We start from the raw sequence: 24,044 nt of genomic DNA, 5'->3' as shown, positions 1-24,044 counted from the left end.
GTGAGCAGCTCCCCTCGGTGTTCTGGGCTGCGTCGGGAACACGGGATGAGGAGAGAGAAACCGTCGGAGGTGGCGGAGACGAAGAGGGAGGGAGAGGGCGTCGGCTGCGGACGGTCGGATGACCGATCAGGGATTCCGTCAGTGGCTGGTCGGACGCGGATGGAGAACAAGGACGGCTGCGATCGGCGACGTTGCGAGGCGAACAGCCACAGAGACGGAGACGAAGTCAGAGACGGGGACGACGACGGGACACGTGCTGAAGAGAAATGGATGGAGAGACGGCGGCGGCGGCTTCGTGAATTGCTGAAGACAATGAAGAAGAAGAAGAAGCGGAGGGGGGGCGCGCCGTTAGTGTTTTCTTTTTTAAAAAAAATAAAATCATACATATATATATATATTAAATAATAATAATAATAATAATAATAATAATAATAATAATAATAATGTAATTAATAATAATAATAATAATAATAATAATGTAATTAATAATAATAATAATACTGATAATAATAATAATAATAATATAGTTAATAATAATAACAACAACAACATAATAAATAATAATAATAATATAATTTAAATTATATTATTATTATATTAATTTACACCATAATAATAAGAAAATATTTCATACACTTCGATTTCTTTTTCTTCCCTCTTCAAAACCAACAAAAAGAATTAACATAAAAAATTTTAAATTCCCCAAATTAACATAAAATGACAAAAATTTTACCTCGAAAATTTGGGGCGTTACATGAACGATTCAAGATTATATCGTTTGTACTAACTATGGAGGGGGCCGCATCCATAGTGTTTTTTCCATAATAAGACGCCCAACCTTATTCATACACTATATACTATTTGGGCTATTAATTCGAACTTAATCCATGTTTATGTCTTTACATAAAGTTCAAGTGTATTGACAAACTTAGTAAAATAGCCTCAGGACCTTAATTTATTGGTTTTAAGATTATAGCATTCAATAACAAATTTTATTGAATCAAATAACAAAGTACGAGTTTTAGGACATAAATTCCAACAGTGCCATCGATGAGGCTAATCAGGTTAGCTTTATCTTAAAGTCTCTTTCGAAGAGGTTCATACCATTTCAGATAAATACTTCTCAAAACAAGATAGAGTTTAATCTACCAATCCTTCTGAACGAGCTCCAACGATTTCAAAACCTTACCAATCATATTTACTTTTTATTTCAAGAAACTAGTTCTTGAAAAACTTGTAGAAGACAAGATCATCCTCAAAGTTTGGAACAAAAGAGGTTGTCTCAGCTGAAGTAGTGGGAGATCTGAAGTTGTTTTAATAGATATATCATACTTAAAAATGTTTTGTATGCTTCTTAATAGTTGAGGAATTTAATATTTATTTCTTGTATTTAGAACATATATACAGAATAAATTTTGAAATCAATGAAGTATTCATTTTTTTCTAGAAAAGTACTCAATTTTTGTTCTGTTATACTTATAAACAACTTATATAAAGTTAAGACCAATTGGAGCAAAATTTGTCTTCAATACTGAAATGTTTAGCATAAAAGACAAAAGGTTTGTTCTAATACCTATATATGATACTTAAGATTCTATCACATAAATCTCAATGCGATTGAGAGATTGGTTAAGAGTAGACTTCTAAATTAGTTAGAAGGTAACTCTTTATCTTTATGTGAGTCTTGTTTTAAAAGGAATAATAACCAAGAGATCTTTTATCGAAAAAGGTCACAGAACCAAAATACCTCAAGAGCTCTAACATTCAAACTTGCGTAATGGATGTCAAAGTTCAAGGAGGGTATGAATATTTCATCAATTTTGTTGATGATTATTCAAGGATTGGTCATGTTTGCCTATTGCATCACAAGTCTGATTCTCTTGAAAAGTTCATAGAATATAAGACTGAAGTTGAGAATAAATTAGGTAAAACTATAAAGACACTTTCAATAGATCGAGGTGGAGAGTATGTGGACTTAAGATTCCAAGACAATTTGATAAAACAGAAATCCAGTCATAACTCTGTACATCTAGTATGCTTAAGCAGAACAACGTATCAAAAAGAAGAAACTGAGCCTTGTCGGACATGGTTCTCTTTATGATAAGCTTTGCTCTTTAATCTTCAAGAAAAATAAGGAATTTGTATTGACAAATGCCACATTCTTTGAGGAAAACCTTATAAGGAATCATAAAACCATGTAGTAAATTACTATTGAATAGGATTTCCAAAGACGTTATAGATAAACCTAATTTATCCACTAAAGTAGTTGATAAAACTTAGGAATCCGGTTAGTCACATTTTTGTCAAGAATTGAGAGTACCTCGAAGTAGTGGGAGGGGTCTTTATAGCTGACCATTACCTAGTTTTATCAAAAACCAAATCGTCATACTTCATGCTGATTTAGAGGATTCGTGGACTTATAAAAAGGCAATGAATGAATTAGATTATTTATTTGACGTCAAGAAATGGCTAGCCATGCAATTTCAAATAGGAGATTTGGAAATGCGCAATATGTTTTCAAGATTTAAATTGTTTGGAACTATAAGAACAAAATACTAGTAAGTCTCAAGCAATTTATATAGACAAAATGTTGTCTAGATATAAAATATAAAATTCCAAAATGGATGGATTGTCGTTAAGTATATTCTAAAATAATTTAAGAAATCAAAAGACTATGTGCTTGTGTCTAGTGCTTAGGATCTTATTCTTACTGTATACACTAATTCTGATTTGCAAAGATGCTAGAAAGTCTACATCAGAATCAATATTTACTCTATATGGAGGAACAATAGTGTGACGAAGCATAAAGTAAAATGTACTACCCTATCCGAGTAATTGTGCATCGTAGTGATGTTGTAGTAACCTCGATACTTGTTGAGCAAATCATGGTTGTTTGTTTACAAAGTCCTTCACGACTAAAGTGTTTGAACGTCACCTAAATAGTTTAGGTCTATAAAGTTTGTGCACTAGGACAAGTGGAAAGTATTTGAGTGTATGCCCTAGTTATTGTATTCATATGTTTATTGTACTCATATAAGTAATTCTCTCACGGTTAAATTCAACATTGTTTTCTCACACTAGGAGTTTTAGTCCAAGTGAGAGTTTGTTGGAATTTATGTCCTAAAAACTCGTAGCTTATAGTTTAAAATTATATTATATTCAATAAGTGGTTATTGAGAACTTATTAGTGAAAATAGAATACTATAACCTTGAATTCAATAAACTAAGGTCTCGAGGCTATCTAGTGTAGACTTAAGCTTTATGTAGAGACATAAACATGAATCAAGTTTGAGTATATAGCCCAAACGGTCTATATTGTATGAATAAGGTTGGACACCTTATTCTGAGAACACTATGGATACGGCCTGCCTTGTAGTTAGTACAAACGATGTGATCATGAATCGTTCATGTACAGAAATGGAAGTAGGGGTATCCTATGTAAAGAGTTTACATAAGATTGGAACCATCAAATAGTCACTTTTAAGTTGTAACACCGTTGGTTGTATAAAACTAACTATTTCAATTTTCGATGACCTAGGTAACTTAATCTTAATCCTAAGCTAACTAGGAACTTATGTTCACACAGAATTATTCTTAGATCAGCAAAGGTTAGGGCAGCTCATCAGCGCTGACCCAATAAGCCTCCCATTTCAGGGGTATGATCGGGTAGATGGTTAGGAACATAGGGTGCAAGACGAAATTCACTCCTACCCGTTTTAGGGTTAGTAGATAGATTGTTCTTGTAAGGAGTAAATCCTTGTCTTGAACAAGGGGTCCCACCCTCTCATTGGCCTGAGAAGAATTTGGTTTCTAGGTTGGACCTTAAACCAATTGTTCAATAGTAGATCAGTGGGCTTAAGGAACAAGATGTAATCTCGGGGGTCAAACAGTATTTTGACCTAGTCGAGATTACGAACAATCTGTGAAAGATTAACTTACTGATCATGGTTATATAAGATGGACAAAAATATATCTACAGTGAGGGAAATGCAACTACGGGACTTTAATGGAATGACCTGTCAGTTAACCAATGTTGATTAGCTCGGTCTAAAAGGGTTTAGCCAATTAATCTTTAATCATTGTAGTCTATGATCTATAGGTCTATTAGATTCTCCTACTAGCTCATATATAACTAACTAAGAATAATTTGTTGGAATAATTCAAATTGTTCGAATTAGGTAAAAAGAGAGAAACTAACGAATATATGTGATATAGTCGTCGGCTATTAATTTGAGATAGAGCTTTATGTTTAAATATGATTTAGATATTAAAAATATGAATATGGATTCATTCTCAACTTCAACCTTATATTCTTTGAACTTTTCAAGAGAATCAGACTTATGATGCATTAGGTAAACATGATCATACCTCGAATAATCATTAATGAAACAAATGAAATATTTATACCTTCACCTAGCTTTGACATTCATTGGTCCACAGAGGTCCAAATATTCAAGGTCGAATGTACGAGGTCTAAATGTATTTCTGTTCTGAGACCTTTTCCACTATAAGATCTGTAAACCCGGTATTTTCTTGGTTTAATTTCTTTAAATGTGGAAAAAAAAAGAAAAAAAATGGAAATTAAGTGTAAATATAAATATATATATTTATATATTAAATAGTTTTATTAAATTAATTAAAGAAAAGAAAGAAAAGAAAGGACAAAAAGAAGAAAAGGAGAAGAAAATTTCATTTTCTCTTTTCTTCTTCTTCTTCTCTTCCCTTCACCGCCAAGTTTGAAGACATCCAAGTTCCCTTTATTTTTTTTTCTTTTTCCTTCTTCAATTTGCAGAGAACTTCTAAGAGAGAGTTTGGAAGAAGAAGAGAAATTTTACTAGAATTTTTAGGTTGAAGAAGAGGAGGAGAACTCAAGCAAAGTGTATCAATGGCTGAATTTTAGTTCATTCTGCACATCACTGGTTTTTAATTCGGTTTGAACTCTTCAAAAGGAATTAAGAGGTGAGATTTACATTTACTGAAATTTAACTCATTTTTAAACAAACTTTATGAAGAACGTTGGAGCAAATTCGGATTTTCATTTGGTGCTTTTTGATGAAGATAACAGGGCAGTTGGTTTTCACTCGAAATCAGGAGGTCTCTGGTTTTTCTTGTATTTCAGAGTGTATCGGTGGAGTTAGAATTTCTATTTGGTATGGTTGGAAAGCTTATTCAATTTACTACAACTTTCATGAAGAAATTGTAAACCAAAAACGACTAAAAATTGGTTAAATCGTAGGAACAAGTTAAAGAGGTCGTGTGCGCGCGATTCTGGAAGTGGTTCTGTTTTGAGGGTTATATGTGTTTATGCACGGGGAATCAGATTTATATGTCTTCAGGTAAGTTTTAGAGGATCTCAAAATGAAGAGTTTGATATAAAGAACACTCATTTTGGTTAAGTATTGAGAAAGTTATAGTTCTTTGAAGTTTATGTTAGAAATCTGGAAATTTTAGAGAATTGTTGAAATAGGATTTTATTTCTTAAGCTTTGTTTTCGTGAGCGTCATCTTTGGTGCGACATGTTATGTATATCTTTAGGAAACCAGAATGTTTAAGGTTTTAATACTCGGTTGGGTTGTTGGCAGGCCGAGAAGAATTAAACCGAGCTTATAGACCAAGGATCTAGCCCAAGACTGTGAGTGACAAAACCAACTTTGAAATATTTTCCATAACTGTTATTATGATTGAATGCGATAAATGTTTATTTACGAAGCCATGAAAGGTATTTGAATTTCATGACTATTTTCAAGTATACATTTGGAGACTAGATTTCTTAAAGAAATTTATGCTAGCACATAGATATTAAATGTTTGGAAAGTATTTAAACCACAATATTTTAAGCAAAGCATGAATTAGTATGAAGTTTTGTTTTAAGAACTACAATTTTCCACGAAAGAGCTGAGTAAAGTTCGAGCTTTGTGTAAAATTTATAAGCAGGCATGTTTTAATATTTTATGATGATTTATGAAATTTTCATTAACTACATGACTGAGATCTTGAGCCTGAGGCTAGAGATTACCGTGTGCACATGGTTAGATTTCGTTGTTGACGTTGAGTGTACTCCGTAACAACGATGCTGTCGTGAGTGCTGGGCGGGCCCCACTACGACAAAGACGATGGGAGTGCTGGGCGGGCCCCACTACATCGTAATGCTTGTAAACGTTGTTGTACTAGGTGTACCCTACACAACGTAGATTCGTCATGTTAGTTAAAATGCTTCGATATACTTGATATGCCTTGCTAGATTTCAATGATGAACATGCTGAGTATTTAAGGAAGCTATTCTTACTATTACACATTTACATTTACGACTTGTATAAACAGATTTATATGTGTAAAGTTTTCACGTGCTCTTATCTTTAAATTCATAGTTTTAAACTGAGTCACTCACTGAGCTCCATAGCTCACCCTTTCCAAAATGTTTTACCCATTTTCCAGGTAGAGATCGACTTCCCGGTGCCTGATAGACTGCCTTAGTCTGCGGAAGCTTCATTATCGATTGCCAGTACGTGTTTTGAGTTGGGCATAAAGTCTGTTGTGTTGTGATGTATTCACACCCTTGTATGTTATAGATACTCCACAGTTTGTATAAGCTTTAGGAGCTGTAGTTGTGTAAATTTTGTTGGTTATATTTTGATTAAGGTGTCTTTAGGTTTACTCGTGAAATTGGTAAATTTTGAGGTACATTTCATGTATGTGTTTGACTAGCTGTGTTTGACTAGCCTAGGATCCGATGTGTTTTGTGGCATGTACAATAGTTTATATACTAGATTGGCAAGTTCATCACATGAAAATTTTAAGCAGAGTCGACAGATACAGGTACAGAATAACGTTGTTCGTCGGCTTCACGCCATCTTTCGGTCTAAGGTAGCAGGTAGTCCGGGAGGGGGTGTGACAAGATCTCTTGGTCATTTTTCCTTCAAGATAAGATTCACAAGGAGGTAAAGAGTTATCTTCTAACTGATTTATAAGTCCACTCTTAACTAATCTCACAATCCTATTGAGATTTATATGACCAGGTCTCAAGTGCCATAAATAGGCACTTGAAGAAAATTTTTGGCTTTTATTGTGAGTTTCGACTATTCTAAACATTTCAATATTTAAGACAAAATTTGCTTGTGTTAGTCTTAACTTATATAAATTGTTTTCAAGTATAGCATAACAAACTTGAATACCTTCATAGAAAATGAAGGCTTCTAATCATATATACTTCTAATAGAAAATGAAGGCTTCTAATCAAAAGATATTTCATACATTTGTTCCAAAATACAAAAGATAGATATTAAATTTCTTTTCATTTGTGATACATACAAGACATTCTTAAGTTGAAACCATCTCTCATGTTCCAACCTTGAGACTGATGTTGCCTTCTGAAAGCCTTTTCCAATAACTATTTTGAGAAGAAAATATGGTTAGTGGCTCCTGAATCTAGTATCCAGGTTGAGTTTTTATATTTCACTAAACATGTTTCAACAACTAGTAAATCATGTTTACTTTGTGTTTCCTTTCAATCTGCCTTTTTCTCTGCAAGGTACTTTGGGTAGTTCCTTAACCAGTGCCTGTTCTAGCCACAATGGTAACACTTACCTTTTTCTACAACTTTCTTTCCCTTGTTCTGCTTGGGAGTCTTCCGGCCCTTTCCCTTCATTTTTATTTGAGCATTAGGTTTTGAGGGTCCAACTTTGATTTTTGAGGACGATCCTCTTGAAAACTTCCTTTTTGTGGTAGCAACATTTGCTTCCACTTGCTTCCCCTTACCCATGGTAAGGTTCTTGAATTGTTGGAGCTCGTTCATAGAATTATCAGATTAAACTTTATCTTGTTAAGGAATCATTCGTCTGAAATTGTATGAAGCTCTTTGAAAGAGACTCAACGATAAAACTAACCTGATTAACCTTGTCGATGGTATCACCATTTACTTCGGTGATGTTGAACTGCATTATCATGTCCAAGACATGTTCTTTAACAGAGGTCCCACTCCTTCATACATACAATGTAAATATATTTGATTAGGGACCATTTTGGTTACCCAAACATTTCTCTTAATGAATCCATAATCTTTGCCAAAACATCAGACATGCTGGCAAGAATGTGGACACGAGCTTTTTAACTAGCCTTTACCCATCGATCATATGCTTCTCGACTAGTTTGGTTAGCATCAGAGGTAGGGGTTTGAGGACATTCCTCAGTTAAGACAAATCTTAAATCATCAACCACTAGTATCGTGTTAAGATTTAATTTCATGCCAGATAATTATCCCCATTAAGTTTTCCGGAAGCTAAAAGTTGAACTATTGAGCTAGTCGTGCTGTAAAAAACAAATATATTCTCTTAGTAAAAAAAACTACAATCCTTTATAAACCAATTTATTTTAGCAAATAGTAATAATGTACCCTTCATTATTATGTTTTGCAACGATATTTCAAAGGTTTAAAATAACCTCCATCGAAGGGTAGTCGATTATTCCTCCTTCGAACCAAGACAATCTTGACTAGATTCTAACTCTAGAATAACCTTTAATTCTTTATAGCACTTAGTCATCACTTCTTTGGTTGAGAATGTACTAACAACTTATTAATTCTTGTAAGTGTAACTTGCCATTTTTGGAACTTAGAGATCATAACCAATATGTTTTTGAAAGTAAAAAATCAATATGAAAACTGATCTAAGAAAACCTATCCATCTTTGGAGTTCACAGTGTTCTGAATCCTATAATAAAACCCTCCAAGGAAACGTCACTCTAGGGCAGACAAGCAAACACATTATAGGAATCTCACGGTGCGACCTAATGGAAGAGGCTGTGCGATATGTTGTTACATATCCCTCACCCACTTACTATGAACTACTTCCCGTATTCACCTTGATATTTATCCATGCAAACACTCTCCAAAGAGAGTCCGCTCCTATGCACGGCCCAAAACCCTACATGGACCTCACGATTTGAACTCTTAGGGACATTAGAGCTAAAAGTACACTACTTCTTTCTAGCTGAAGTGTTTTATAACGGTTTTAAAGGTTTTCTATTACTTCAAGATTACGTTTAGGCTAACTTAAACAAATTCTAAGTCCAGGTGAAACATCCGAGTATAACCATTATACCAGATTTTAACTCACGATGTCTAGGTGATAAACCTGTTTTATTACCTCATACCTTTCACACATGCTCATTAAACTAGGTTAACTAGGCTCAAGAACTAATTACAATCTTCAGGTAGCAGGTGTTTCGTAAACCGTCAACTTAAGAACTTCCAACCTTAGTCATCTTATCTAACTTGTTGACAAGATCGAATTAGGTGAGCCTTTTGTAACCAGTTTTACAATATATCGATCTATTTCTATGAAAAGTTTGGAAGATATTTGTTTAACCTAGGTGAGCATGCAACTTATCTTTGTTATAGATTTTAGAAACTGTTAGAATTAGTACTTTTGGAAAGAATAAAATATAAGATTCTATTTCCTAAATATTTCCTAAATCTTTTCCTTTCTTATTCCTATTGTACTCTATTTATTCTCCCTTTGTAACTATTGTATTTGGTTCATAAGAAAAATAATAAAAACTAAAGTATCGTGGTTTTTCTCCCGGTTCTCGGGTTTCCACGTAAGTCTCGGGTTGTTGTTAATTGCTTTCAATATGGTATCAGAGCAAAGCAATAACGAAACCCTAGAAAATAACCTAGGAGAAACCCAGATTGAAACTGACCCCGTCACCGCCGCCGTGGACGCCGCCGCCGCCGCCGCCGCCATGGAGAAACTGCTCCAGAACCTACAGAAAACGCCGATCTACCCAACGGGAGTGGTTCCGCAGCCGTACGCGCCGCCGTCTGACCAGAAGATGATTCACGCGCCGCTCGTGTCCGACGCGTGGGCCCACGCGCCGTCGTCATTTCACGTCACCGCCCATCCCATTCCCTTCTACGCGCCGTCGGATGTCCAACCGTCAAACCCTTCCAGCCATCCGCATCCTCACGCACCGTCTATGAGCTCCGGACAGCAACCCTCAACCGTAAATCTGTCAAATCAGTACAGTAAGCAGCAGCTGTACGCTGACTCTTTACAGCAACCGCTGTTTTCTGGTAACGAAATCGATCAACCCCAAAACAGATCGGACATTGAAGCGGGCGAATCTTCAACGCATTCCAAACCAACCGAGTTGCCGATGTATTCCAAGAACCCGGTAACTTCGTTCCCTAATTCACAGTCAAATTATATGGGTTCGTCTACAGGGAATTTTTCAGGCGAAAAATTAAATGGTCAAAATTATTTTTCTTGGTCCCAATCAATAAAGATGTTCCTCGAAGGTCGATACCAGTTCGGCTTCTTAACTGGAGAGACTGTACGTCCTCCACCAGGAGACGCCTTGGAACGACTCTGGAAAGGAGAGAACTCACTTATTCGGTCCATGCTGATTAATAGTATAGAACCACAGATCGGCAAGCCTCTACTATATGTAGCCACAGCAAAAGATTTGTGGGATACAACTCAGACCCTTTACTCGAAACGACAGAATGCCTCTCGGTTATATACAATGCGAAAACAGGTCCATAATTGCAAACAAGGGACCCTGGACGTAACTACCTATTTTAACAAGCTCTCTCTCCTCTGGCAAGAGATGGATTTGTGCAGAGAGACAGTTTGGGACACACCAAATGACAGTACACAATATGCTAAACTTGAAGAGGTTGACCGTGTTTATGACTTCCTTGCAGGACTTAATCCCAAATTTGATAATGTTTGTGGTCGTATACTCGGACAAAGACCTCTTCCCTCCCTAATGGAAGTTTGTTTTGAAGTCCGCCTGGAAGAGGATCGCACTAATGTCATGGGTGTATTGACTACCCCTACCATTGACTCCGCTGCCTTTAGCGCTCGGTCCTCAAATCATGACAGTGACAAGAATAATGGGAAGTCAATTCCTGTGTGTGAGCACTGCAAGAAACAATGGCACACCAAGGATCAGTGTTGGAAACTCCACGGTCGTCCCCCAGGAGGTAAGAAACGGTCCTCCAACGAGAAACAGAACTCAGGACGTGCCTACATTAGTGAGACTACACCTGCTAGCACTTCTCAATCAACTGATCCTACTGCGAGCCAGACCAAGACTCCGACTCTGAGTGCCATTGCTCAGTCAGGTATGCCTCAGTCCCTTGGGCTTATTAGCGTTGATGGGAAGAATCCCTGGATCTTAGACTCGGGGGCTACAGATCACTTGACAGGTTCTTCGGAACACTTTATCTCATATGCCCCGTGTGCCGGTAATGAAAAAATCCGAATAGCCGATGGCTCTCTAGCTCCGATCGCTGGCAAAGGACAAATAGTTCCCTTTGACGGTTTTGCTCTCCAGAATGTTTTGCATGTCCCTAAACTGTCTTACAATTTGTTATCTATAAGCAAGATCACTCGTGAGTTGCATTGTAAAGCTATCTTCTTACCTGAATCGGTTTATTTTCAGGACATGAGCTCGGGGAGGACGATTGGCACTGCCCGGCATAGTAGGGGACTTTACATCCTTGATGATGATACCTCATGTAGTAGTTTGTCTAGGGTTAGTTTACTGTCATCCTACTTTAGCACTTCTGAACAAGACTGTATGTTGTGGCATTTTCGACTGGGCCACCCAAACTTTACATATATGCAATATTTATTTCCCCACCTTTTTTCTAAACTTGATGTCTCTTCTCTATCTTGTGATGTGTGTATCCGGGCTAAACAACATCGAGTCTCTTTTCCCTCACAACCATATAAACCTACACAATCGTTTAACCTCATCCATAATGACGTTTAGGGTCCTTCCAAGGTCACCACCTCCTCGGGAAAGCGGTGGTTTGTAACTTTCATTGATAACCATACCCGTCTTACCTGGGTCTACCTTCACCAACCCCTCGGGCTCAGGCCTATGTGTTTGTTGGGTATCCCCTTCACCAACGCGGTTATAAATGTTTTCACCCGCCGTCTAGGAAATATTTTGTCACTATGGACGTTACTTTCTGTGAAAACCGACCCTACTTTCCCATTAGCCATCTTCAGGGGGAGAATGTGAGTGAAGAGTCTAACAGCACCTTTGAATTTGTTGAACCTACTCCTATTACCGTGTCTGACATTGATCCTCATCCCATAATCTTACACACAAACCAAGTTCCCTGGAAAACATATTACAGGAGGAATCTCAGAAAGGAAGTTGGGTCCCCCACTAGTCAACCGCCGTCTCCAGTCCAAAATTTCGAACCTCCTCGAGACCAAGGTATGGAAAACCCTACAAAACCTTGTACTAATAATACAATGAGTGAGAATGACAAGTCTGATTTTGCTGTTCTTGAAAATATGGAAGAAAAGAACCGTGATGATGAGACTGAGGTTAGAATAGAAACCAGTAACGATGAAGCTGAACAGGGTCATACAAGAAAACTTGATGAGTATGATCTCTCTCTTGACATTCCAATTGCATTGAGAAAAGGTACCAGATCATGCACTAAACATCCCATTTGCAACTATGTTTCCTATGATAATCTTTCTCTACAGTTTAGAGCGTTTACAGCAAGCCTTGACTCTACCATAATACCAAAAAATATCTACACTGCTCTAGAGTGTCCTGAATGGAAGAATGCTGTTATGGAAGAGATGAAGGCTCTCGAAAAGAATAGAACTTGGGAGATCTGTGCTTTACCCAAGGGACATAAAACTGTAGGATGCAAATGGGTATTCTCTCTAAAATACAAAGCAGATGGTACACTTGATAGACACAAGGCAATGTTAATTGCAAGGGGTTCACTCAAACCTATGGTATTGACTATTCAGAAACTTTTTCTCCAGTTGCTAAATTGAATACTGTTAGAGTCCTACTATCTGTTGCTGTGAACAAAGAATTGCCTCTATACCAGCTGGATGTTAAGAATGCTTTTTTGAATGGAGACCTTGTAGAGGAAGTCTACATGAGCCCTCCACCAGGATTTGAAGCCCAATTTGGTTAGCAGGTGTGTAAACTCCAAAAATCTCTATATAGTCTGAAACAGTCTCCGAGAGCATGGTTTGACAGATTCACTACCTTTGTTAAGTCCCAAAGGTACAGTCAAGGGCACTCTGACCATACTTTATTTACAAAGGCTTCCAAGACAGGAAAGATTGCTATTCTAATAGTTCATGTGGATGACATTGTTTTGACTGGAGATGATCAAACAGAAATCAGTCAACTAAAGAAGAGAATGGGTGATGAATTTGAAATCAAAGACTTGGGAAATCTGAAATATTTCCTTGGAATGGAGGTGGCTAGATCAAAAGAAGGTATTTCCGTGTCTCAGAGAAAATACACCCTTGATTTGCTAACCGAGATAGGTATGTTGGGATGTCGTCCTGCTGATACTCCTATTGAATTCAACTGTAAACTAGGAAACTCTGATGATCAAGTTCCAGTTGATAAAGAACAATATCAGCGCCTTGTAGGTAAATTAATTTACTTATCCCATACTCGTCCTGATATTTCCTTTGCTGTGAGCGTTGTCAGCCAGTTTATGCAGGCTCCCTATGAGAAACATATGGAAGCTGTTAACAGAATCCTGAGATACTTGAAAAATACACCTGGTAAAGGGTTGATGTTTAGAAAAACAAATAGAAAGACCATTGAGGCGTATACTGACTCAAATTGGGCAGGATTTGTTATTTATAGAAAGTCTACCTCCGGTTATTGTACCTTTGTTTGAGGCAATCTTGTAACTTGGAGGAATAAGAAGCAAAGTGTTGTGGCTAGGAGCAGTGCTGAGGCTGAATACAGAGCTATGAGTCTGGGAATATGTGAGGAAATTTGGCTCCAGAAAGTGTTGTCAGATCTTCATCAGGAATGTGAGACACCATTGAAGCTTTTTTGTGATAATAAAGCCGCTATTAGTATTGCTAACAACCCAGTTCAACATGATAGAACTAAACATGTTGAGATTGATCGGCATTTCATCAAAGAAAGACTTGACAGTGGAAGCATATGCATTCCGTACATTCCTTCAAGCCAACAGATTGCTGATGTTCTTACCAAGGGGCTTCTCCGACCACACTTCGACCTTTGCGTTAGCAAGTTGGGACTCATTGATATTTACCTCCCAACTTGAGGGGGAGTGTTAGAATTAGTACTTTTGGAAAGAATAAAATATAAGATTTTATTTCCTAAATATTTCCTAAATCTTTTCCTTTCTTATTCCTATTGTACTCTATTTATTCTCCCTTTGTACCTATTGTATTTGGTTCATAAGAAAAATAATAAAAACTAAAGTATCATGGTTTTTCTCCCGGTTCTCGGGTTGTTGTTAATTGCTTTCAATAGAAACCTAATTGATTTTATAACTCTCATAAAACTTTAGACAATCCTATAACATTTATCTAACAACCATCGTATAACCATTTATAAAGAAATTAATTAATATAAATACTTAGTTATTTAACTTTTAATTAAATCATCTTTTATTAAATTAAATAAATTAATAATTAATTAATTTTATTAAATCATATTTAATCAAAATTAATTTAATTAGTTAAACAATTAATTCATCATATCAATTAATTAACATGAATACTATACATTATAACAATTATAACATATTTTTTAATGCATGAACATGTTAACCAATGGTGAGATTTTAAATCTATATGAGATACAATATGCACATACAAATTTTAAAATAATTAAAACATTTATCACATACATAATTTAATTATAAACACTCTAAAATGGACTGGTTTTAGCTCCAAAATTAAGCTAACAACTAAACTATTACAATAATAATTTTGCGTAGTACAAAGACCACTCCCGAACCACTCGAACTAACTAAAAACAATTAAATCTACATTAAACCGACCCAAAACCACCTTGAACTGGACTAAAAGGAACAAAATTGACCCGTAAATAACAGAATCGACCCAAACCTTATTGAATCAACCAAATCCACCTCTTTGCATGTGGGTCAACAACTGGGTCAAGGCGAATCGCATAGTCGCAGGCAGGAAACAAAGAAAACGTGGATGGGTTAGGGCATAGGGACGCGTGGGACAATCGAACCAGGTCGGGTGGACATGTAGGCGTGCGAGGAAGGAGCCTCGTGTCACACCTCGTCCCATAGGCTTGTCTTGCAAGATGCGGCGTAACTTGAGTATCTTGATGTGTTAAACGCAAAAACACTCGGTCTTGAGGTTCATAAGCTTTGCTTTATCGCCTAGCTTCTTTTCCTTAACTTAAACTACTGTCATACTTTAGGAAATAAAACAATTTATACAAGAGAAGTAAATCAAACCAAAACTTTTATTATATAAAAAAAAATAAGGCGTTCTACAACACTTAATACAAAATACAAAAGTACAACTCTTAAGCTTAGAAAGAAAACGCCTGGCATCTCTTCTCGCCTAGCAAGCCCTTTACTTCTTCTCGACTTGGCTTTAACGCCGATCACCTGGAAGTAAAACTTTAAAACATAAGTCTATAAGACTCAATGAGGTTTTATGAAATCCTTTTCGTGAAATACCTTTTGTAAACATCATTTCGCCAAACACTTCAAATCACATAAATTCATATCTTATGTAAACATATCATTTCATATATCACATCAATATACATTTCACATATCACACATTAGTCAAATTATTCCTTTCGGCAAGAATCCTGAATCATTCTCTATCTAAGGACTCATCATCCTGCATTTAGACTACTGAGATAGCCTTTTCATCATCAGCATTCAAGAACATCCCGATTCATTCTTCTTGCTTAGGCCACTAAACACAATGCAGTCTTTTTCTACATTGGCCAGCTTTGCTCCACCATGTAGTCCTTTTCTACTTGGTTGTCTTTACTCTTTATGTGCACATGATAGTTATCTCATTGATAGGAAATAGACTAATGGTTTAAACACCATTTCATAATTATTGAAATCGCATAAAACATGCTTTCAACATAACATAAACTTTTCATGGAAATCTCTTTAAAAATGCATATTTAAATAATTATTTCAAATTAGTGAATACTTCCTAAAGAAAGCTCAAAATCATTTAAATATTTTGAAGAAAACACTCACACTACTTAAACTTGGCTACTTAAACTTCAAAGCCTTATTTTCTTCTTCTTCTTACGTAGGCACTTTGGTAGCACTTCAACACTTAATCTTTTCTCTTCAAATTTTTAAAATAACCATGACTAATAATTTGGCCGAAGACCCTTATTTATACTAATCCTTAAACAAGTTTAGTCACCCTTAAGCTCTTGATAAGTCCCCACCTCCTGCTTCTTATCCACCTTCTACTTGACCGCAAAAATGCATGTGATTAGCTTAAGACAATTGGATTAACTTTTAATCGATTGCCATAAGTTTGCCATGTAGCTTGTCCAAAAAGCTTAGCCTTGTCAAAATGCCCAAATAACCTCTATAGTTCTCCTCACATAACCTTTCTTGCGGACTAACCAACCTCTTCTCGTGCAACATCCAAAATCTTATTTTAGGACACTTAGTAAATTGTTTTTTTTTTACTTCTTCTCTTTTACAAGTTTTAACTACTTGTCTTAACTACTTGTCTTAACTACGAGTGTTACACCACGTGTCAGAAGTTGGTGCGCGTGAAGAAATCGGTACCGAACTGGGTTTCGGGTTGGGTCTGGCAGTTTTTGGGTCTTGAAGCACACATTTGAGTCTGTCCTCTCGATTGAGCCAGTTATAGCCTAATCATAACTTCAAAGACTCTTAAAAAATTACAGACTCTTAAGCAAGTAATTAGGCCACAAAACTCAAGCCAATTATAATAATTAATAAATCAAAACACTTAATTAGGGCCAAAACCATGAACTATTCATTTTAGTTAAACCATAATTTATCTAATAAATTTGAACCTACTACATGCAATTAATTAAAATTAAAGCATGCTTTGATACCACATGATAGAAATAAAACATGCATGGTGGAAACCGGATCAAAATTCTACCATAATTACATTTAATTAACATGGAACCCTAAACCGAAAAAATTTTAAAATTAAGTTTTTTGAAAATACTTACATTCGAAGCTCCAATTATTGTTGGAACTACCACTAAGGTTGACCTGCTATCCTCCAGACTTTGAACTGAATTGTAGGACCCATCGGATGAAAGAACCAGAAGAGTGAAAAAGAGATGGAAATGGAGAGAAAATTAGGCTTTCTTTCCTTTTTGTTTTTAAATAATTGAGAATGAAAAAGAACTTTTAATTCCTAAGAGAGCCCAAGAAGTCCAACCCATCAAATGAGTTGGAAAGCCCTATTTATAAGATTTGTTTCATTCAAAATTGCATGTCTATGCAACCCTAAAGCCCAACAACTCAAAGTTCACTTTCTCTAGTGAAATTTTTGTCTTCATCAAATGACAACACCTAGCCCACTAGGGGTACTGGGATTATCCAACAAATTATTGGATTTTCCTACTAACTTTGGTCAAAGGGAAAAATGGTCATTAGGTCAAAAGTCAAGCTTTGACTTTTCAAAGCAAAAGTCAACATTTTGACTTTTTACCACTTTGTCTGTCTTGACTAATTTCAACCTCTCAATCATGAATCCGCATTCATTTTCTTAAAATTCAAATTATATTTGAATATATTGTTGGTCAAAGTTTAATTTTTCAAAGTAAAAAAGTTAACATTTTGACATTTTACAAATTTGATTATTTCCATTATTTTTGAGCTTCCAAGTATGAATACGCATTCATATTTTTAATATTAAAATCCCATTTAAACATAAAGCTTTATCTCTAATCTAAAATCCGATGACTATATCACATATACTTGTCGGTTTCTTTCTTCTCGCTCAATTGAAACAATTCGACTCATTCCATCATATTGTTCTAAGTTTATTTCATATGAGCTAGCAGAAAAACCTAATGGATCTATAGATCATGGACTCCAATGATCTAAGATTATCTGACTAAACCTTTTTAGATCGAGCTAATCAACATTTGTTAACTAACGGTCATTCCACTAAAGTCCCGTAGTTGCACTCTCCTCACTATAGCTATATTCGTGTCCATTTGATATAACTATGATCATCAAGTTAATCTTTCATAGGTTATTCATAAGCTCGGCTAGATTAAAATATTGTTTTACCCTCGAGACTACATCTTGCTCCTTAAGTCCCACTGATCCACATTGAACAATTGGTTTAATGTCCAACCTATAAACTGAATCCCTCTTGGGCCAATGAGAGGGTGGGGTCCCTTGTTCAAAACTTAGATTTATTCCTTAAGAGAACAACCTTATCTACTAACCCTAAAGCGTGTAGGAGTGAATTTTGTTTTACACCGTATGTCCTTAGCCATCCACCGGTCTTACCCTTTAAATGGGAGGCTTATTGAGCCAACGCTTTTAAGCTACCCTTACCTATGCAGATCTGAGGATAATTCTATTTGAACATAAGTTCATAGTTAACTCATAATTAAGATTAAGTTACCCAAGTCATCAATAATCGAAATAGTCAATTTTATACAGTCAATGGTGTTATAACTTAAAAGTGACTATTTCATGGTTCCAGTCTTACGTAAACTTTTTACGTAGGATGCCCCCACTTCCATGTCTCTACATGAACGATTTAGGATCACATCGATACTAACTACAAAGCGGGATGCATGCAGAGTGTTTCCAAAATAAGGCGCCCAACCTTATTCATACACTATAGACTGTTTAGGCTATATACTCGAACTTAATCCACGTTTATGTCTCTACATAAAGTTCAAGTTTACTCAAAATAGCCTCGAGACCTTAGTTTTTGGATTTAAGATTGTAGTTCACAATTTCTCAATAATAGCTTCGTTGAATATAATATGATTACAAACAATGAGTTTTAGGACATAAATTCCGACAGACTTCTACGTCCTCCAAAGAAACAAGAAAAAAGCAAGCTTCTATCAAATTTTTTGAGCCTTCTATTTCAATCTATGAAGGTTTTTAAGTCATAAGAGGGATAAAATAATGGGAATGCAGTTCAATAAGTGAATAAGAACTCCCCATTTTTTCTTAGCAACCTACTTACCGAAAGCGAAGCGACTGTTGAGGAGCGCAATCAATAAACAAGGGGTAGGAGCAGTCCTAATTGAATAAAAGGATAGGCTTGAATCTTTTTGGGGGATCCTACTTGATATATTATATATGCATAAGTCTCTATCGTGGATTTATCATGCTGGGCTCTAAGTGATCGACTATTAGGCGGCTAAATAGGGTTATGCATTAAAAGATGCATTTCTATTTATGTGTTACTAACTTTTTAAAGATATGCATGTCGTGCAAGTTTTCCTCTCTATCACACAAGTATAAGTGAAGAGAGGTTTCGTGGTAAGTCTAGGGTCAGACACAGGGAATTTAAGCTTCTAATTCTATTATCATGCAACTAAATCATGCAGTATAAACCACACAGTAAAGTTATGCATAATATAATTATATCTTACTTATTTACACTAAGGTGCTTGGCAGTGCAAGGTGAGCATGACGAGATGGTGGAAATGAAAATTAAACTCATGTCTAGGCATGGCGATGAAGGAACAATTTAATTATCTAATCACATTAATTTGTCCTTTAATACTTCAAGGCAATATAAAGCATATCTTAACTTCAAATTAGGGCGAGCGACCTTTCGGAGCCTTTGCGATACTTGCTTGCCTCTTGGGATCCAAATACACAAACTTAAGCTATGATTTATATATAATAATCTTGGGTGAATTATTAGTAATTTAACTTTAATTAAGGCATGCAACCTCTAGGTGCTTTCGCCACACACATTGGCCTCTCGGCAATGTATGCGAAGGATGAATTTGGTGATAAGATTGTATCGCTATAATCTTTTTGCCGCTCGCTTAGTTAATTACGTGTTCTCACTTGTTAGGTCATTACAATAAACATCATTATTCTTCTCTCGAATGTACAATGCTTTGATATTCACTTTTAACTCAACAAAACTCATAACGCAAACATCATGATTCTCAAGTTATTAAAAACACGATTCATTGCTCGTAAGTTAACCAAGCAGATTGAACATGGAAAGTAAAAGAAATATTGGAGTGAAAGAAGAAATGCATTGCTTTCATAAAAATAACTTTAGGTCCCTCGGCTATGATTTACATCTTATGAAACAATACAAGAAAAATATAAAATGGAATATAGGAGAAGGTATTACGTCGTAGAGTATGATTTCTGATACTTTTGGCTTTGATCTTTGCCTAATGGTGAGGGAAAAATGGAGGGGATGAACTCTCTCTTTCTCTCTCTCTCTTTTGCTCTATGCTCTCACCTAAAACTCAAGGAAAGGGAGAAGGTGGACGATGTTTGAGCTTGCTCTCCTGCCAAAATGTGCACGCACTGTTTTGAAGTGAAAGACTCTATTTATATGCGAGGACTGATGTTGACAGGGCATCCCACGCATCATTAATGCTTCAAGAAGCTGTATTAGCATTGCGTAAACGTCCTTTTTTCCTTTTCCTAACATTCACACCAACCAACTTTGTCTGCTAATGCTTCAGATCACCTAGCTTGCTTGCTTATCGCCACGTTGGCTAGACGCATTTCCTCGCGTAAACGTTATATCATCGAGCTTCACTTCTTTTACCTAAAATTCTGCGATAAGAACACTAAAATGAAATAAAACAAGGATGAGGTTCTTTTGTATAATGTTATTCACCGATTAATCAAACGTCTACTTTTTACCTTGTTTTCTTCTATTCTCATGCGATTAGAATTCATTATTTTACATAAAAAGCTACAAACTTGAATTTCTACACGTTATCAAATCTAAAAAAGGAAAGCCAAATACGAGCCCACTCAGTGGTTTGAATATAAAGGAATAAATCGAATATCAAAACCTACTATGCTACGTCTGAACAGAATCAAAAGATCATAATATCTATAGAAGGAAAGCCTACTGCGACAATCCAATTCCATGATCAGACTCCACTCTACTTCTTTACAGGGTTTGGCAGCTACTGTTGTTGGAGTTTCAGAGACTGCTTGACCAATAAAGGGAAGATCTTTAGCTGCGAGACGCCCACTCCGTGATTAGGCACCTGGGGTCTCTTTTTTCTTTTTAACTACTTATTTTTCTGTTTAAACTACTACTTTCAAAATCTTCAACTTGGTATAAGTCTTGACTTTGGAAGCAAGGCCCAGTTGTTCATGAAAGGCCAGACCTTGGTTCTCCTCCCACTACGCAGTATACCACCGGGAGCTATGGAGGTCACATAAGAAGTGGAATTCTGCCATTCAAGGAAGAAGATGGGAGTTAAGTTTAGAAGTGTTGGAGTCTCGCTGTGATCGCACATAGCTTTTTGTCTTGTTGGTTACGGGCTCTTTTATGACTCCACCTTGCCCCCAGAGGTCTACTCTCTTGAAAAGGATTAAACAAAATCTGATGAAAGACGAAAATCACTATGCAACCATTGGAATCTCCTAATAGTGGCTTTACAATTACATTTTCCTTTCGCGCCTAGTTCAAAGGTAAATCTTACTCTGTGAAAGCCTCCCTTGACTCTCACAAAACTGAGACACTACCCTCTGTGCTCAAGGTGTTTAAGAGTATAATCATTCTTTTCCACTCATCCTCCTTGATCGCTTAGCAATCCATCTTAAGGCAAAGGCTTAGTCCTCACATAAAACTATTTTGCAGCCCCCTTTAAGTATAATAACTTTGGAATATCTGAAAACGGATAACTTGATTAGCTCACATAACATGTCAAGCCCTCTCTCGAACTACCTACTAGCTTAGTCCAAAAGACGGTGTGAAATCGACTGATATCGCTTTCCTCTAACGATACCTGTCGACTATGCTAAACTCTTGAACCTGAGAAACATGCTAATCTAGTATATAAACTATTTTACATGCAACACAACATAGTGGAACCTAGACCAATCCTAGACATACATGAATCCAACCTTGAAATAACTGATTAGCAAATAAACCTGATGGAGACACGATAACCAAAACATATCCAACAAAGGTTTATACAACCGCAATACCTAGAGCTTACCCAAATTGTAAAGTATCTATATCTTACAAAGACATATACAACTAAACCAGTCCCAATGTACAACTTCAACCATGTACTGACAATTGGTCTAGGAGCTTTAGTAGACCAAGGACGGCTATCAGGCACCGGGAGCTCGATCTCTACCTGGAAAGTAAAAAAAGCATTTTGGAAGACTGAGCATTAAAATCTTATATAGTCTGGTATCTTTATACTAACTTTTGATGATGCACAAACGATGACATTCAACTATTCTAAACTTAGGCATAAAAGAGTATCTCCTATTTCCCCATAATTTTTCAGATTTAATAGCTTAACTTCAAATATTTATAACTTTCTCAATACTTCACCAAAATTAATGTACTTTATATGAAACTCTTTATTTTTAACTCCTATACAACTTACTTGAAGGAATTAAAATGAGATTCCTAATAGATTGTCACAGAAAATGTTCCGAAATAGAGAGAGTAAAAAATCGAGTCTTCTACTATCCCCTGACTTGCTCCTGAAATTAAGCTTACTTTCAGTCATTTGTAGCTCACGATTACTTCATAAAAGTTACAAGAAATTTCATAAGAATTTCAACCATACCTATTAGAGCTTTTAACTCCCTCTGTACGATCTAGAAAACTTGAAAAACTAGAGCATTCACGAATTCACACCCAAATTTATGTCCTGAATGAATCTTCGAAAAACACCAATCTAAAATCTGAATTTGCTTATGCTTTCTTCACAAACCTTGTTATAAATTGAATGAAATTTCCAAACAAAAACAAACCTTTCCTTTTAATTCTTTTTTAGGAGTTCAAACCGATACAAAAATTAAAAGATGTCTGTGAACACCAAACTTCTGCCATTACTGTCTATCTCTTCATGATTTTCTTCATCTCTTTCACCTTAATTCACAGCCCTTTCCTCTTCTCCTTCTTCCTCAAGTTATACCTCAACATCTCTCTGAATTTTTGGTGAAAAATTGATGAAGACATGGTTTGGCGGCAGAGAGAAAACAAAGAAAATGTTTGCACCGAACTTCTTCGCATCTCCTTCTCTTCCTCTTTCTTTATTCTTTGTTTTTATTAACTTTTTTCTTATTTTACATATATACACAATTCCACTTTTGTTTCCTTTTTCCTTTCTTTCCTTTCTTTTTTCTTTTTAATTTCAAATTGATTAACATAACTCGAACTAAAAACTTTGTCGTTTTCCTCAGCAACTTAAACTCCACTTCCTATATTATATGATGATAGCAAAGAATCAAAAGAGAATCTCGGGTTTACATAACAACTCATCTTAATCTTCTTTACTTGGCTTCAAGCCTAAACACCTAGGGAAGGAAAACTCAACACATAAGTCAAATACCTAGTGACTGAAGCTTTTAGAAAGCCTGTTGAGGAATACAATACAAACACATAAATTTATTTTTCATCATAAATACAAGCTCACCACACCTCTTTTCATAAATCACAAAAACCACATATTAGCTTCTTATTCATTTCTACCAAGAACACGAATCTTCCCCATGCCAAGACTACTGCAATTCACTCTCGCTAGCATCTTGCGTGTTGACTACTGTGATGTTCACTCCATCCATAACGTCTGAGAATTTCCCTGATTCTTCTTTCTCTTTGTATAGATCATCCACACGATGCCTTTACACATTATGTGCACTACATAAAAGCTACTAGTTGTTGTTAGTGAGTTGAGGTCATTATTTTTCCATAGCCAACATGTTTAAGTTTTTAGTACAAGTTACAAGTTGTGGGCTTCGTTAGTGAATTATTATAAAGTCTACGTTTCTGCTGATGTACCATTAAGGTTGGAGCTAGTAGTCCAACGTTGTTCACACATCATTTAGCTTGCGTTGTTTCTTTTTAAGCATGTGTCTGTGTTGTGATTCCTAGTTGAGTCAGATAGGTTAGATGGTTGGGTGAGTATTGTCAAAGTATGACGATACTTGTGCTACAAGAAGTAGGAAAACTCCCAACGCACAAAAACGTCGACGAAAGTGGTAAAGACGTCTAGAAAAGAATTCCCGACGTAGAAAGTGATGTCGAGACGATCGT

The 24,044-nt window shown here is 36.0% G+C and overlaps 1 long non-coding RNA gene across 1 annotated transcript; it reads left to right on the top strand.

The window, feature by feature from the left end:
• Window positions 1–4,551: 4,551 nt before the first annotated feature.
• LOC127148881 (uncharacterized) lies at window positions 4,552–7,114 on the top strand. Its single transcript, XR_007820077.1, has 2 exons — window positions 4,552–4,959; window positions 5,066–7,114. It is a non-coding gene; the product is annotated as an uncharacterized LOC127148881 (long non-coding RNA).
• The last annotated feature ends 16,930 nt before the right edge of the window (window positions 7,115–24,044 follow it).

Source organism: Cucumis melo, chromosome 4, assembly GCF_025177605.1.
Source record: "Cucumis melo cultivar AY chromosome 4, USDA_Cmelo_AY_1.0, whole genome shotgun sequence".
Classification (NCBI taxonomy): domain Eukaryota; kingdom Viridiplantae; phylum Streptophyta; class Magnoliopsida; order Cucurbitales; family Cucurbitaceae; genus Cucumis; species Cucumis melo.
The sequence above is the reverse complement of the archived record's forward strand: the minus strand, read 5'-3'. Positions and strand labels throughout refer to the sequence as shown.